Source organism: Cygnus atratus, chromosome 6 (genome assembly GCF_013377495.2).
Source record: "Cygnus atratus isolate AKBS03 ecotype Queensland, Australia chromosome 6, CAtr_DNAZoo_HiC_assembly, whole genome shotgun sequence".
In the NCBI taxonomy this organism is placed as follows: Eukaryota; Metazoa; Chordata; class Aves; order Anseriformes; family Anatidae; genus Cygnus; species Cygnus atratus.
The window spans coordinates 274,484-289,263 of record NC_066367.1 but is presented as its reverse complement, the minus strand read 5'-3'; the positions used below and the strand labels follow the sequence as shown (position 1 = coordinate 289,263).

Here is a 14,780-nt window from a genome sequence, read left to right as displayed (position 1 = left end):
AACCCCTTTGTACTCTTATCCCCTAGACCCGGGCCTCAATGTTAACCCTTCAAATCCTTTATTGACACGAATTGCTGGACCATTCCTTACACATCTGACCCTAGGTTTTTTGGTTTCAATGAAGTATGTGGTACCATTTTTTTTAACTTTATTTTTCTTTAATTAGGAAAGCTTCTCTCTTAATGCCTAGAAAGAAATCCCACCTGTAGGAAAAAAAGGCACACTCTCACAGTCCAAGTGCAGGATCTTGTATGCTTGCATATTCTTTCCTCTGTCTTTTTATAGTACAGTAGCTGGTGTTTATATCCTTTGTTTCCTCCTCCATGGCTTCATATGACTAAGCTATTTAGTACCACAGTTCTCCTTCACGCCTCAAAGACATTATCCTGCCAGCTCCTGCCTTCTCCCCATATGCTCACTGCATGGTCCTGCTATTGCCACTGTGGAATGGATTTGAAGCATATCAAAAACAGGATTCATCCAATTCAGGTGAGAGCATAATGGACTGTACAGTACAGGAAGATAATGAGATTTTTCCTATCCTGTGTGTGTAATGAAGCTGGGCTTTTCAGAGAAGGTACTTTGAAGGTACAATGTAGAATCTCTGAAAGGATTCTAGAAACTCTGAATTTTATCAGATCCTTTTAGCTGAACAGGTGTTACTAGGAATTCATACAGCAATTGCTCTGTTATTATTGTTCTGGTGTGGGTACAGAAAATTGAATACAGAGCATGGAAAGAGTGGTGTTAAAACTTAGAGTGTTTTTGAGTTTTGTAGTCTCTGTGTCAAGGAATATGATTAATTCTTTAAACAGATCTCTAACCATGTTATTAGATTTTTTATTTTGATGCCAGAAGCAATAAGAGCCATTGACTTATTTCTGTGGAATATTTTTGTTATTGTTTCTTCCTGTAACAGTCATTTCATTAAGCCTTTTAACCAATATGCTAACTTGCCTATGGTCTGGTGAAGGTAAATAGTGACAGTTTGTGACTGTTCAGCAAAATATATTTGTTCAAATCTCAGATTTTTTGCAAACAGCAAACACAGGAGAAGGCCCTAAATCCTTTTGTGTGACCTTTCAGTCACAACCATTGGTCTAAAAGTTTGCAGAACCTTGATTAGACTGTGGTTTCATTTGCAACACAAAGTGCTAAATGTAGATTTCCAATCCAAAGTAGCACAAGATTTCTTTTGGAGTGGTTGGGCTTGATTCTTAGCTAGTAGAAATTATAGATGTGCTGATATCAAAAGTGCTGAGTTAAAGATCCAATCCAATAGGTACATCACGTTGCTGATTGGAGGCATTACATCTGTAGCAGAGTATGAAATGCAGAGTATTCTCAATGGGAAATTGTGCTATTAAAAATTATAGAAATTAAAGTTTTGTCATAATTGACTCTTTCTCTGCTTATGTTCTCCTAGTTCGATGATTTACAGCAGTTACTGAATTATAATTATCTTCAAACGATTATGTTAATATCAGTGCAACTGCATTTAAGCGCACCTCAATAGAAGATGACTTTAAAACATGGCCCCATTGTTCATGAAGAGCTGTTCACAGCACTTGAAGATTTTTCTGCATACTTCAGGGTTCAGTAAAAATCCATGGTAGTGGCTACACCAATACTACTGGAATTCATAGTGACCAAGTGTCTGGGGCTCATTCTTGAAGAATTCCAACAATTTTGTCAACCTTCATTCTAACGAATTAACTGTTGTTCATGTCTTTAGGGATACGCAACACAAAAAAAAGAGTTGTGTATTGGTGTGTGCAAATACAAAATGTAGTATTTTTCATGTACACATATACTGGGAACCACTGCTGAAAAAGCAAATGGTATTTGCAGTTCTTATTGCATGTAATATGAAATGCATCTTACTCTCATGTATCTTCGTCATCCTGCTCACCAAAGCTGTGTACAACAGCAAATCTTTAGAGGCCTTATCAGATATGTAGCTACTGCATTTATAGCCTGGCACTGTGATTTCACTGTTTAAACTCACTTGGCTTCAGGGCTAGTAATAGGAGCTGCCTGTTGCCTGGCCCAGCTCAGAGACATTCTTACAGAGACAATACCTACATTCTCAGAGGAGAAAACAAAAATCTACCAAGCTTTCTTGCAGCAGCTGAGAACTGTAGCTGGAGAGTAGATCAGGAACATGGTGGTATGTATTCAGCAGTGGCAGTAAATAAAAGGTGACACTACAGACATATTTGTATGAATGTCACTTACAAAGACGTGGAGAAAAACTGGGTGAATCTGGGATATGTCTCGTAAAGCTGAATAGTTAATACCATCAGAAAAGTTATATGAAAGTTATATGAGAAAGTTATATGAGAAAAGTTATATGAGAGTCCTAAGCTAGTCAGAAGGAGCAAATATCTTGAGAATTGTAACCAGAGAAACCTTTGGTATCCCTGCTGACTGGTTAAGCAGAGAAATTGAAAGACTGAGCAAATAAGAAAAGTTGAGCTCTTTGGTGAGGTACTGCATGCCCTGCAGCCAATCATACTTTAGCTTGACTTTGGACACACAGCTGTTTATATCCATCACGTATGAGGCTTCTCTGACCTTTCCTTAATTTTCCTTTAAAATTTCCTTATTTCAATACCTTGTATTTCTTCCTGTAATTAAGCGAATTGGCCATCTCTTTTTTTACTGGGCAGAAAAGTAAACCTGGTCCCTCTCAATGGAGATCATGAGACAGGACTTTTGAAGGAAACAATAAATTAAATTGCATTTAAAAAGTACAAATACGTAACTTCAGTTAAGATTGAGCAAAACAAATATAAGTTCTTCCAACAGGCTTTTAAGTGAATTAAATAGGGTTATGATGCAGATATCTGTTACATGTGAGAAGGGAAAACCTAAAAATAATTGTTAAAGTCTTTAGGAGGACACACTGTAAGCAGGTGATTGACCTGGGACTTGAACCCAATCTTATCGGTCAACAAATCTGTTCTCAACTTGGCATCAGATGGTGAGCTTTGGACTTCCTGCCAAATATCTTTGACAGATGGGCAGAACAGTGCAACAGTGAATATGACTATAGGTAACAATTTTCAGATGAAACACTGCTCCTGCACATTCCCTAGGTGAATTAGAATGGTACTTGCTTCTGAATGGAAGACAACATTGTCCTGGTATTTGCCTCTCATTTTAATTGGCAAGAAGTGTCTGCCAGAAGAAAACACCATCTTTCTGCTTCACGGGGCAAAAGAAAACAACATTTATCAACCTCATGAAAGAGAAAGGGGCAGGTGCAACAGGTAGAAAGGTCTATCTACACTGCCTTTGGCTATGTTGTTCCCTTTATCAGACAGATGTTTCCTTTTGTTGTTTATTCCTCTCTCATTTTAAGAAAAACTGGTTCATTCTGCTGATGTCTTAGTACCTAGAAACCTCTATTGAAGTCACTGGTACTTGTATGTAAATGTTTAAATAACATTTCTGTAAATCAAACCCAAGCAAATCCTATCCTTGTCACATAAAATCTGTGGGGTACTTTGGAAAATCCTGGCAATGATTTCTACTATCTTTGAACTAAAGAAGTCCAGGGCTGATTCTCATTGCAGTGCTTGATAATTTCTTAAAAGCTTACTGTGCTTTAATGATTTAATGGTCTAAGAATTTTTGAAAGAGAGCAGAAAGAGAATAACCATATTTAAACCCACATTGTTGATTTTCTGACTCTTAATAGCATTTTTGAGATGTACGTTTTCCAGAAAGTATAATATACTTGGTATTTTATGTTCAATGAAGGACTATAGCATTCATGTAGGGAAATATATTGCAATTAATGTGTATGATAAAAATTAACCCTTCCACTCAAAGGACTTTACAGTCTAAAGCTATATGCTTTTAAGGTCATTGCAGAAATTTGCAGCTGTTACCATCTTCCACTGAAAACACACACATCTTCAGTTAATTTTCATAGTTGCATGTTTGCACGATTATTTTCACTTGAAGCCTAGTTGTCCAGTCTATCACAACGCTCTTGTTATAGTGTATGGTTTTGCATAGATTCAATGAAATTTCAGTTTCCTTCTTGCTCTACATTCATTACATTTTTCTCCAACAGGTGGCAAATGACAGGTTCTCTTAAATGATCAATGTCTTGCTGACTGTGAACGTGCAGACATAAAGCCCAAGGAGGTCTTTGTCTCTATTATCATCCCATATTCTACAAAGGTAAAGCCTTGATTTCCTCTCTGAATTACTTTAAGTGTTTTGTGATGTATAGTGTTATATTGTATTATATCTAAAATAGGATCCAGGAAAAGACCAAAATAATTGTACATTTCAGTCAAAATACTGGATGATAGAAGCATTCTCTGCAACCTTGAATTAAAATAAAATTTTACCAATGTTCAGAGGTTTCATTCAGGTTCCAGTGAAGTCTTACAAAGAGCAGGTGAGTACTGGGATTGTTTAGTCTGGAGAAGAGGAGGCTCAGGGTAGACCTTATTGCTTCCTGAAGGGAAATTGTGGTGAGGTGGGGGTGACTACCCTCTTCTCTCAGGTAACTAGCAATAGGACAAGAGGGAATGGTCTCACATTGCACCAGGGAAGGTTCAGGTTGAATATTAGGAATTTTTTTTTCTCAGAAAGCGTGGTTAGACATTGGAACAGGTTGCCCAAGAACGTGGTGGAGTCACCGCCCCTGGAGGTGTTTACGGAAAGGGTAGATGTGGTGTTTAGGGACATGGTTTAGTGGGCAATATTGGTGATAGATGGACGGTTGGACCAGGTTATCTAAGAGGTCTTTTCCAACCTAAATGATTCTATCAAGTTATTAGAAATATTTAAATTGTCTTCAGTGGCACTGAAACATGCAGGTTACTAATTCTTTGTAAAAAGATAAGAAAGCACTGACATCCCTGGATCACCTCTCTCACTTTCTCCAACCAGCTATCATCATCTGCTTCTTTGGGCCTCTCACTGTTTTTTCCCCACTCTCAAATGTGCTCTTGTGTCACTTTCAGACACAGAACTTTGGTCTTCCTGAGTATTTCCAGGAGAAATGTCACATTGCCAGAGAGCCTCGAGAAAAAATAATAAATAAACAAAAGTAAAAATAAAAATAAAGCTTATTTCTGGCCTCTTCTCACTAACTAATTAGCAATTTCTGCTCTGAACAGTCCTGAGCTATCATTGCGACTACTCACAAAATAAAGTCTAAAGTGCTGTGAGCAAAGGTGACAGTGTGTGGCTTTAGGAGGTTAGGGGTGGAGGAAGTGGTGTCATTGTTACTGTGTTAGGTATCCCTCTAATGGATGTGAGGAAAAGTACGGGGCAAGTAGGGGAAGACCAATCTACAAGCGAGTGTGTTGTGACTGAAGTCAATGAAGGAGTAACTGTCAGAGTATCTGCCAACCTTGACATCTGCAGTCTGTCCCCAGAGTAGCTGCCCACTGCAATACAGCATAGTAAACATACATGGCCTCAAGCTGGAAGAGCGCTCACAGCCTTTTAGAGGCTGATCAGCCATCCCAGGTTTCCCATCAAAAATAAAAGATTCCATGAGCTCAAAACCTGCAATAGCACAATCTATGCTGGTAGCAGCAACAGTGCTTCTGCTACACAGAAACTTTGAGCCTCAGTAGTGACTAGAGAGACAAACAGGCTGTAAGAGAAAACGAAAAACGAGAGGTTTTAGTTCTGAAAGAGGAAAGGTTTAGTTCCCTCCATAGAGTAAAAGAAGAAATAAATCCCATCTGCATTGTCCCATAAGAAGTTATACCACAGAACTAAAGCACCCATGGAGGGTACTCCAGACAATAGCATGGCTGGTGAGCTCAGAAAATCACTTCAAAGAGGAGGAAGACTATCTGTCAGTAGTTACATGAATAACACACGAGATCCAGCAGCCTCACCATACAGAATTAACACCATTCTAGGTGGGAGGCTGTTTTGGCCACTCTCTTTCATGCTGAACTGTCTCTTTGGCCAATTCTGCTGACACAACAAAAATGCATACGGACCCTTTTTTATTATTTTTTGCAAGAATTGTCAACAGGAAGTGAAGGAACAGCAGTGTAGATGGAAATCCATCTGTCAGTTCTCATTCTTGTTCCTGCCAGTTGCTGGTTTTGATTTTGGGTGGGTTGGTGTGAATGTTGTTTAAGTGAAGCTAAGTAAATCCTGTTGAGAAGGTTTTCCATCTCTAAGTACACTTGCTGTTCATCATGTAATCCTGTTTTCTTACAATTGTCATGGGGGTATCACATGCACAGTAACAGTTCTAACCTGCTAACCCCTACTTTAAAAGTTCTGTGACTCTGAATATGACTTTGTTTCTGGGGTGTGAAAGTGAAAGGGCACTTCATAACCTCTCTTCAGAGGAGTTGTCTGTCCCTGATTATGAAATAAACTATTATATGTTCTTTTAAAATATGTTTTAACCGTTACCAAAACAAAAGGAGATTTCTGACAACAGAAAGTACAGTTTTCTCTAGTGCCTTTCTAATGCCATTATGGTAGCTAGAATAAAACATAATCTATGAGTGTAAAATCTTCACAAAATCAGTTTCATTAGTATAGTGGGGCCTTTGTGTCCTGAAACAGAAACCACTATTTGGTGAACTGGAATTTGATTTAAAAAACATACCAGCCATATATGAAGTGGCTTATACCAGAACTGCTTTTCCAGCATTGTGAAGTCATTAAATTCCTGAAAGGAAAAAAAAAAAAAAAAAGATTTTGGCATGTTTTCTTACTTGCAGATAAGCTCAAACAATGTCTTCTCTTAGTATGTTTCCCTATGATTTGGTTCATACTTCAAGAAAAGTAAAAAACAAAAAACAACGACAAAAAAAAAGAAAGAAACTAATTCTAGCAAATGTTTGTTAAAAATGATGCTTTTTTTTTTTTTGGACAATGATAACTTGTTGTGGTTTAGCCCGGCTGGCAGCCAAACACCACACAGCCATTCGCTCACTCTCCCCCCTCCCTCTCCGGGATGGGGGAGAGAAACGGGAAAGTGAAGTCTGTGAGTTGAGATAAAGACAGTTTATTAAGACAGGGAAAAGAATAACAATAATAATAATAATAATAATAATAGTATTAATAGTAATAATGTGTACGAAATAAGCGATGCACAATGCAATTGCTCACCACCCGTTGACCGATGCCCAGCCTATCCCCGAGCAGCCGCCCCCCCCCCTCCACCCCGGCTAGCCACCCCTATATATTGTTCAGCATGACGTCAGATGGTATGGAATACCCCTTTGGCCAGTTTGGGTCAGCTGTCCTGGGTCTGTCCCCTCCCAGCTCCTGCTGCATCCCTAGCCTGCTCGCTAGCAGGACAGAGTGAGAAGCTGAAAAGTCCTTGGCTTGGTGTAAGCACTGCTCTACAACAATTAAAACATCAGCATGTTATCAGCGCTCTTCTCATTCTAATCCCAAACATAGCACCCTGCCAGCTACTAGGAGGAAAATTAACTCTGTCCTACCTGAAACCAGGACATAACTACAAGGAATAATAGATCTGTTTTCTTTAACAAGGACAATCTATGCCATTGATGGAATTTTTATTGCCTTTTTTCCATTAGGATGACTTCATTTCAGCCTTCAGACACATTGAATGTCAGAAAAAATGCTTTGTCCATAGTGAATTCTGGATTGCAAGTCCTCTTTAGTCCAGGCACAGACACAATTGTAGGTTGAACTATTTTATATGGAGGCATTGGCTCAACCACACTCAGTGTAAGAAAGTCCTGTGAGAAGCTAGTAGGAAAGTACTACGGACGTCTTAATGTAATTAAGCAAAAAGCAGGAGTTATGGTGTGATGTATGGGGTCTGTTGGATTCTGCTATCATCAGTTTCTTACAGTGTCTCTTTTACCAGTCCTCCTGAATAGGTTATTTCTTGATATAACTTACTCTGATTTACTTACCACTTCCAACATACATCGCAATAGTTTTAGCTGTCTTTTATTTCTAAGAGGTGTGGGTTCATGCTAACCTATTCTTCTACCAGGCAATGGAATGATCAGATGCTGAATGAAACTTGCAAACTGGTTCTGAAGGAAATTTCTCTCCCTCCAACAGCTCCGAGTGGAAAAGTGGAATATAAATGAACTCTGCTTGTCAGCTTCCTATTCAGACTTTACCCGGAAGTGTTACATGGTTTACATAAGATGGTAAGGACTGGACAAGAACTGCGTATCCACATAAGCATGCGGGCTGCAGTAAATCTCTGCTTTTTTAAATATTTGGGAATGGGAGATAGGGGGAGGATAAAGGTGCTATGCTTTATTTCAAAATATGTGAGGGGAAAAGCTTTACTTTAAAAAATAAAGGTCTGACAATACTGCTCTGACATCACCTTCCTTTCAGTATCGCTCCAGGTATGCTGAACTTTCACGGGAGAAGAAGAATGCTTTGGGAATGCTACAAAGGGGTGTTCCCCGGGGTGTCCAATTCTATCAGGTGAGGTTTATGTTGTATCTGTAACTGCCACACACTATCTTATGACAGTATGAAAAGGACATGCAGCTGGCACATGATAATGTTTGCTCAGTAGAAGATTTCAGTTTAAAAATATCTAAAATTTCATCAAGAAATTTCACCCATATCTTTGTTTTGTTGCAAAATCAAAAAATAAAAAATAAAAAATTTTGCTTAGTATCAGTTTTTCACCAAAAACTTTCAGCTTCAGCCAAGAATTTGTACTGTTCGCTTTTGAGAGATCGACTTTTTTGAGAAGACGTGTTTTACAAAGGACTTTCTACTCAGTAAAAGCCCCCCCCCCAAAAAGCACAGAAGTTGGAAGACTTTTCCTGTCCCCAACAATAGTCTGTTTCAAGCTGATGTGAATTATCAGAAACTCAAGAACAGAGAGTACCAAAGCTGTATTTTCATTAAGTATGACTGAAGTACTTTCAACTCCAGGCTCTTTGAAGTATTAGAGGGATTTGATGGGGATCTAATTAGCAGAAACCTGGATGAAGCTGTTTTTTTGTTCTAGTCAGCACTGTCCAGAATACAAATTTACCTGTCTCCTTAGGAAGATGGACAAGAAGAATTTAGAGATCTGAGTATAGCCGTGATTTCAGATATATTTTCTCCGAAGTAAACAATGTGAAACATTATTTGTTTAAAGCAGTGTTGAAGCTGAAGTCTGCGAGTGTGGCTTGCTTGGGGTGCTATCAGAAGCAATACAGACCCAGAAGACAGGCTAGCTAAGATCCAGAAGGTTTTAGCTCTGTTTGCCATAGTTCCACTGTGTGAACAAGTAGTTTTGTCCCTTTTAAATCTCTGTATCTGGATTTTTATTTTTTGCCCATTTATTTGTTGCAATCTTTCTGTGGAAGAGTCTGCCTTTTACTAGAGATTTGCATGGTATCTAATGCAATATATTTCTTTGACCTCAGGCAGAACACTTTAGTGCCAATAGAGCACAAACTATAAAACTGGAATTAATACTTTCTAATGTTTCCCATTAATATTGTCATAAAATCTAGACCATTTTCACATGGATTGTATCACAAAATGATCACAGAAAATGTTTGTAAGTCTTTATAATTACTGTGCTGTTTTGAAGATGACGTTCCTATTTGCAGGATGTTGACCCTGGACAGACTCCACAAAATCCTGTGGGATGTCCTATCATGAACCAGTCTGATATTAAGCATGCCACTGGTGAAGCAGTTTACGTTGATGATATTCATCCAGTGGAAAGAGAACTTTTGCTGGCTGTGGTCACCAGTATTAAAGCCCATGCAAAGATTATGTAAGTATGAAAAAACTATATATGCAAACGGTTGTTTAGAGTATTCTCTATTTTTAATGTCTGATTTGGCCATATAATGAGGTATGCATTACAAATGAGTTAAGAATGCCCTTACCATGTGCTTTAAATAATGTCAGATATGGACAGAAGAGTCTGTATTAATGCGTTCACCCCTTTTAGTTCAGAAAGTGTAGGAAGTAAATATGTTCTTAAATTCTGAAGATACTGGGACTAGAATTTAAAGAGCTATTTATGCAGTACACACACAGATGCTCATACTTTTAATTTTTTTCGCAATATGCTAATCAACACTTTTCCAATTTATTCTCTGTGTAAAGGTTTGTGGTGAGAATACCAAGTGGATTATTTTTCTGTCCTGAAGTTTGTGAAATTACATACACTAGAGAGATTTGTACAGTGTATGATGGTCATTTATGTGTGCGCTCTACTTTCCAGGTCACTTGAGACATCAGAGGCCTGTTAGGTGCCAGGAGTGGTTGATGACAGTAAAAGATGTTCCAGGGCAAAATGGCAATGATGAGCAAACATATGCAGAAGACAAGGTATTTCTTGATTTGGAGGAATGCCTGGACCTTTTGCTTCAGTTATATAAAGGGAAGAAAAAAAAAAAGGGATGGAGTTTTTCAAGTACTGAAATATACGGGACCTGGGCAGCCAGTGTGACCATACAAAATGTCCCAGGCCTCATGCTGTCTGCATCACAGGTGACACTGCTGCCTGGTATTTGCAGTGGCACAAGCATAATTCTTAGTGTGTTGCTCTTACCCCTCTATTCTTTCTTGTATGAGTTTCACTCATTTCTGAGAATAGACAAGGAAAGCAGTCTGGGCCAGATGGGGTTTTACTTGACACAGCATCTGGCCACCTCAGGACAGCCACAGGGAAAATGTTTATGATCACTGACGTCAGCAGCATTTTTCATGCTGGAGATGTTGCAGCAGGTGAAGGATGGCAATAGCATTTCTCGTCTAATGAAGTTAAGTCTGCCCTGAAATAGTATTCTTTGAGCAGAATATAAATAGTGGCATTGGAGCATAACCTATTTGCACAAAACAGAATGTTCCATCTCTGTAGAGAAACGTAACCACTACTTCCCCCCCCCACCCCTTGGGTAATGTACATTGGTGTGTGACAGATGATTTGCGTTGGACAGATAATCTGTGCTGTGGTTGCAGAGTCACTGACTCAGGCAAAGTGTGGAGCTAAAAAGGTGAAGATAGGTTATGAAGCCATCTGGAGCCAATTCTGGCCATTGAGGTAACAATCCATCTTCTCTTCCTTGTTTGATAGATCTCTTAAGTCACCTCATTCACTACTCACCTCCTTGTGCAGATATTTGCCAGGCTTTGGATTTTTATTTTATTTATTTATTTATTGGCTTGAGATGTGAGTTTATTTCCAAAGATGAAATGTAAAAAGTTTATAAAAGTCCTCCAAAGTTTTATTTTTAGAAACATAAAAAATTCTTGTTAGGTACCTATTCATCCAGTATATTAGAGGCTGAAATTTGTAGATTTAGGTTGAGATTGCAAAACAAATATTCATAAAGCATTAAGGGAGCTGGTGGGAGCCAAATTCCCAGCAGGAGTAGATCAGCATAGAATTAAATTTGAGAGCTTATGTTTGCAGAGGCTCTGGAATCACACATCCTACACCCAAGTTCTGAAAAGCTTCAAGTCTGGCACATTTTCAGTAGCAAGCAATCTGATTCTAAAATATTTTCAAGGGCTCTGAATGCCATTAACAGGTATTAAGTATTTCTAATCTAGGGGAATGACAAAATGAGATGAACAATGAAAAATAAAAAACAGAAGCTCTCTGATAATGAAAGGGGAACAACTGTCCTGGTCTTTCTAATACTTAGCTGCAACCATCTGTCCATCTGAAAAAAAGGATCATGCAAATGATTAAAGATTGTACTATATAAAAATCATATGACAATTACAATTAGCATGTTTTGTTTTCGTTTCTTGCTGTAGCATGCAATAAAAAACAATGCATACATTACTGAAGAAAGGAAAATAGAAAAAGGAGATATTGAGAAATTATTTCATCAGTTAACTTAAATCCTAGAAGGTAGTTCATGCATGCAGTGCATCAGGCAAGGGAGGGGAGTCATGCTAGTTCAGAATCTATTTTCTAGCTGGTAGCTGAATTCAGATTTCTATTCTCTTCTCAACTAAACTTACTCTTGGTGATTTTTTTGCCCCTTAAGAAGTAATGGAGATGAAATGGTCACATTTAATGAAGCTTAACTATCCCCTGCTAGGAATTTTTCCCAGTGCTTCACCATTCCTATGATTAGAAAGATTATCCTCATGACTGACTGAATTTGCTGCAAGTTAAGTACTACTACTTGTTCTCTCTTCCGTGGGTATGTAGCACAAGCTATTCTCTTCCTCTTTGTGGTAGCTTTCCATGAATTTCAAGATTCATGTATTCCTGCATTTTTTTGGGTTGAGCCTCCTCTATATTGTCAAACTCTCCATGCAAGTTCATGATTTCTGATAATTTTTTTCTCTTTTCCTTTGGACTTTTTCCAGCTGTTCCTCATCACATTGTATCATCCTCTAGTGGATTCAGTTCTGATCCCTACTACTTCTGTGTGAATGTGTGTTTTAGGAATAACTGCTGGGGAAATTTTGTCAGACCTAAGGATGGCATAAAGGAAAGGTCACACAGAACTGACAGAATTAGTTTTTATTCTGTGGTGTCCTGACGGATTCCCCTCTCTGAATGGAAAATTGTACAAAAGGAAAGTGTTGGATAGAAATGGGCAGAAACAGTGAAAAAGGAGAAGGACATACTGATGGAAAGAGGATAAAAAAGAAACTAAAAAGGGAAAGCATTCCCTCACAGAGTGATTTAGAAGAGAATAGATTATAATCATATTATAACAGATGAGATACTGCCTCCTTAAAGAATAAAAGGCATCAGATATTAAGTAGATTTTGATCTTATCCTGGGGAAATAAAGCTATACAAGCTTTAGGTGATTGAATAATTTTCCCCTAATAAACAAATGGTCCCCAAAATTGTAAACCTGAGATACAAAGAAACCAGAAAGAAATTAAACTTAATTTTTCCTTCTGTGAGAGAATGCTTTTTCCCCTGATACATATATATACAGGAAAATATAAATTCTCTCCCAGTTCATTTGAAATGCAGCTTAGATTTTCCTATAATTACATACATAATAGGTGAATTGCACCTGGGAGAACAGGAAACCTTTTACCTGGAAACACAAATAGTGTGCTTGTTATTCCAAGAGTGGAGGATAACAGAATGATGTGTCAACTCAGCGTGCAAAAGGCGTACAGATAAACGAAGTATTAAAGACACACGTTTCTTACCTTCCTAAATAACTTTAAAGCTGAACTACATCTGGAGTTACTTTCAGTCTTCTGCGCTTCTTTTTAAACTCTCTAATGCTGTTCCCAATTCAGATTAATTGACTTGAATGTTTTTTTTTTAATGAAAATCAGAGGCCTCACTACTAATGATGAAGCTGAATGTAACAGTAATTCTCCTGAACAGGATGCTATTTGCATTATCCAATCCAGTGCAGGCACAAATGAGCAATATTACTATGGGATGGACAAAGGGTGTCTTAGATAAATAATTTGACTTTAATCTCACTGAGAAAAGACTAATTATGTGTTAGGTATACTGGCTGTATGAATTATATGCAATAATGTGGAAAAAAGTTAAGAAGTCCTAGCTGACAGCAGAATTGAATTGCAACTCCGTAGAAAAGAACAGTTTCAAAGAATGTATGTGATTTCTACATGTTTAGTATTAGCTTTTGCAGTTAATTACTGGCTTGCATTTTTTACACTTTCCCTGTCAGCCCTACAAGTTAAACCTCTATTTGCATTTCTGGCAGCACTGTCAGAGGAAAAATTTTCAGAATGCAGTGGTCTGTCAGCATTTTAACTTAACTCTCTACTGTGCTGTAAACAATCGCTCTGTTCCATTCAGTTTGATATACCAGTGGATGCTTTATATCCAGCTGCAGATGAACTTTACCATTCTATATAGAGTTTATCACATCTGGCATCAAAAAGTCAAACTAGTTTATGGAGCTATTGTTCCATTTCCAATATTCTTTAAAGACTGGATAGTGCTTTCATTAGCATCTCTGCTTGTTTGAAAGCCTTTTTTTTTTTTGTATCTACAGCAACTCCAGTTTTCTGCTCAGCATTCTTAAGCCTGTTAGCTTCTCAAATATAGTTAGCCATGGAAAATAGGCATTTTTAATGTACTTTTGTATGTGACAATTCTTAACAAAATCCTGGACTTTCACTTTTGCAGGAATTAGTGGCTTCAGCTTTAAACCTCCAGTCCAATAAAATTATGTGCTGTGTGAAACATGTTGGTGGAGCATTTGGTGCCAAGATTACCAAGCCTTCACTCTTTGCAGTAATTGCAGCAGTGGCAGCCAACAGGTAAATTAATCTAACTAATCAAATGAAGGATTTAACTAAAACAAACCAGAGATGACATGGCTGAAGTAAAAAGGAACATCAGACCTGAACCCTGCCCGGGAGGTTGGCTTGAAGACATGATCTTTCTTATCTCTTTGGCAGTAAATCTTGGATTAAGACTTGAAAATTATCTGGGCTTCTGGCAATGGAATTCACTTACTATCTGATAGTCAAAAAATGGTGTTCATGCAGTTTCTCTTAGGGCTGATCTTCAGAAATCCCAGCTTTATCCAGGACTTTTCATTTAGATATTCAGTGAAAGTGTTTTTAATCCTAATAAGTAGGTGTGCTCACATCAGCCCATTGTGCCATAGTTCTCCTTTACTCTGGCTTCCTTGCCATGTCACGTGCATGCTTCATGGAGCTTGCATCTTCCTGTTGAAAAGCTAAAGGCAAGTCCCTGAAAAGATCTGTACCCCTGCCTTGTTTTTGTAGCCAAATAAAATAAAATCTGCTAAATCAACCTAAATTAATACATGGTAGGTTAATAAGAAACTCAAACATAGAATGGACTGATTTACTGCTGCCACT

General features: G+C 38.0%; 1 pseudogene; it reads left to right on the top strand.

Annotated features, from left to right (window-relative positions):
* Positions 1-118: 118 nt before the first annotated feature.
* The window catches only part of LOC118258955 (aldehyde oxidase 4-like), a 32,470-nt pseudogene continuing 17,808 nt past the window's right edge, over positions 119-14,780 (top strand).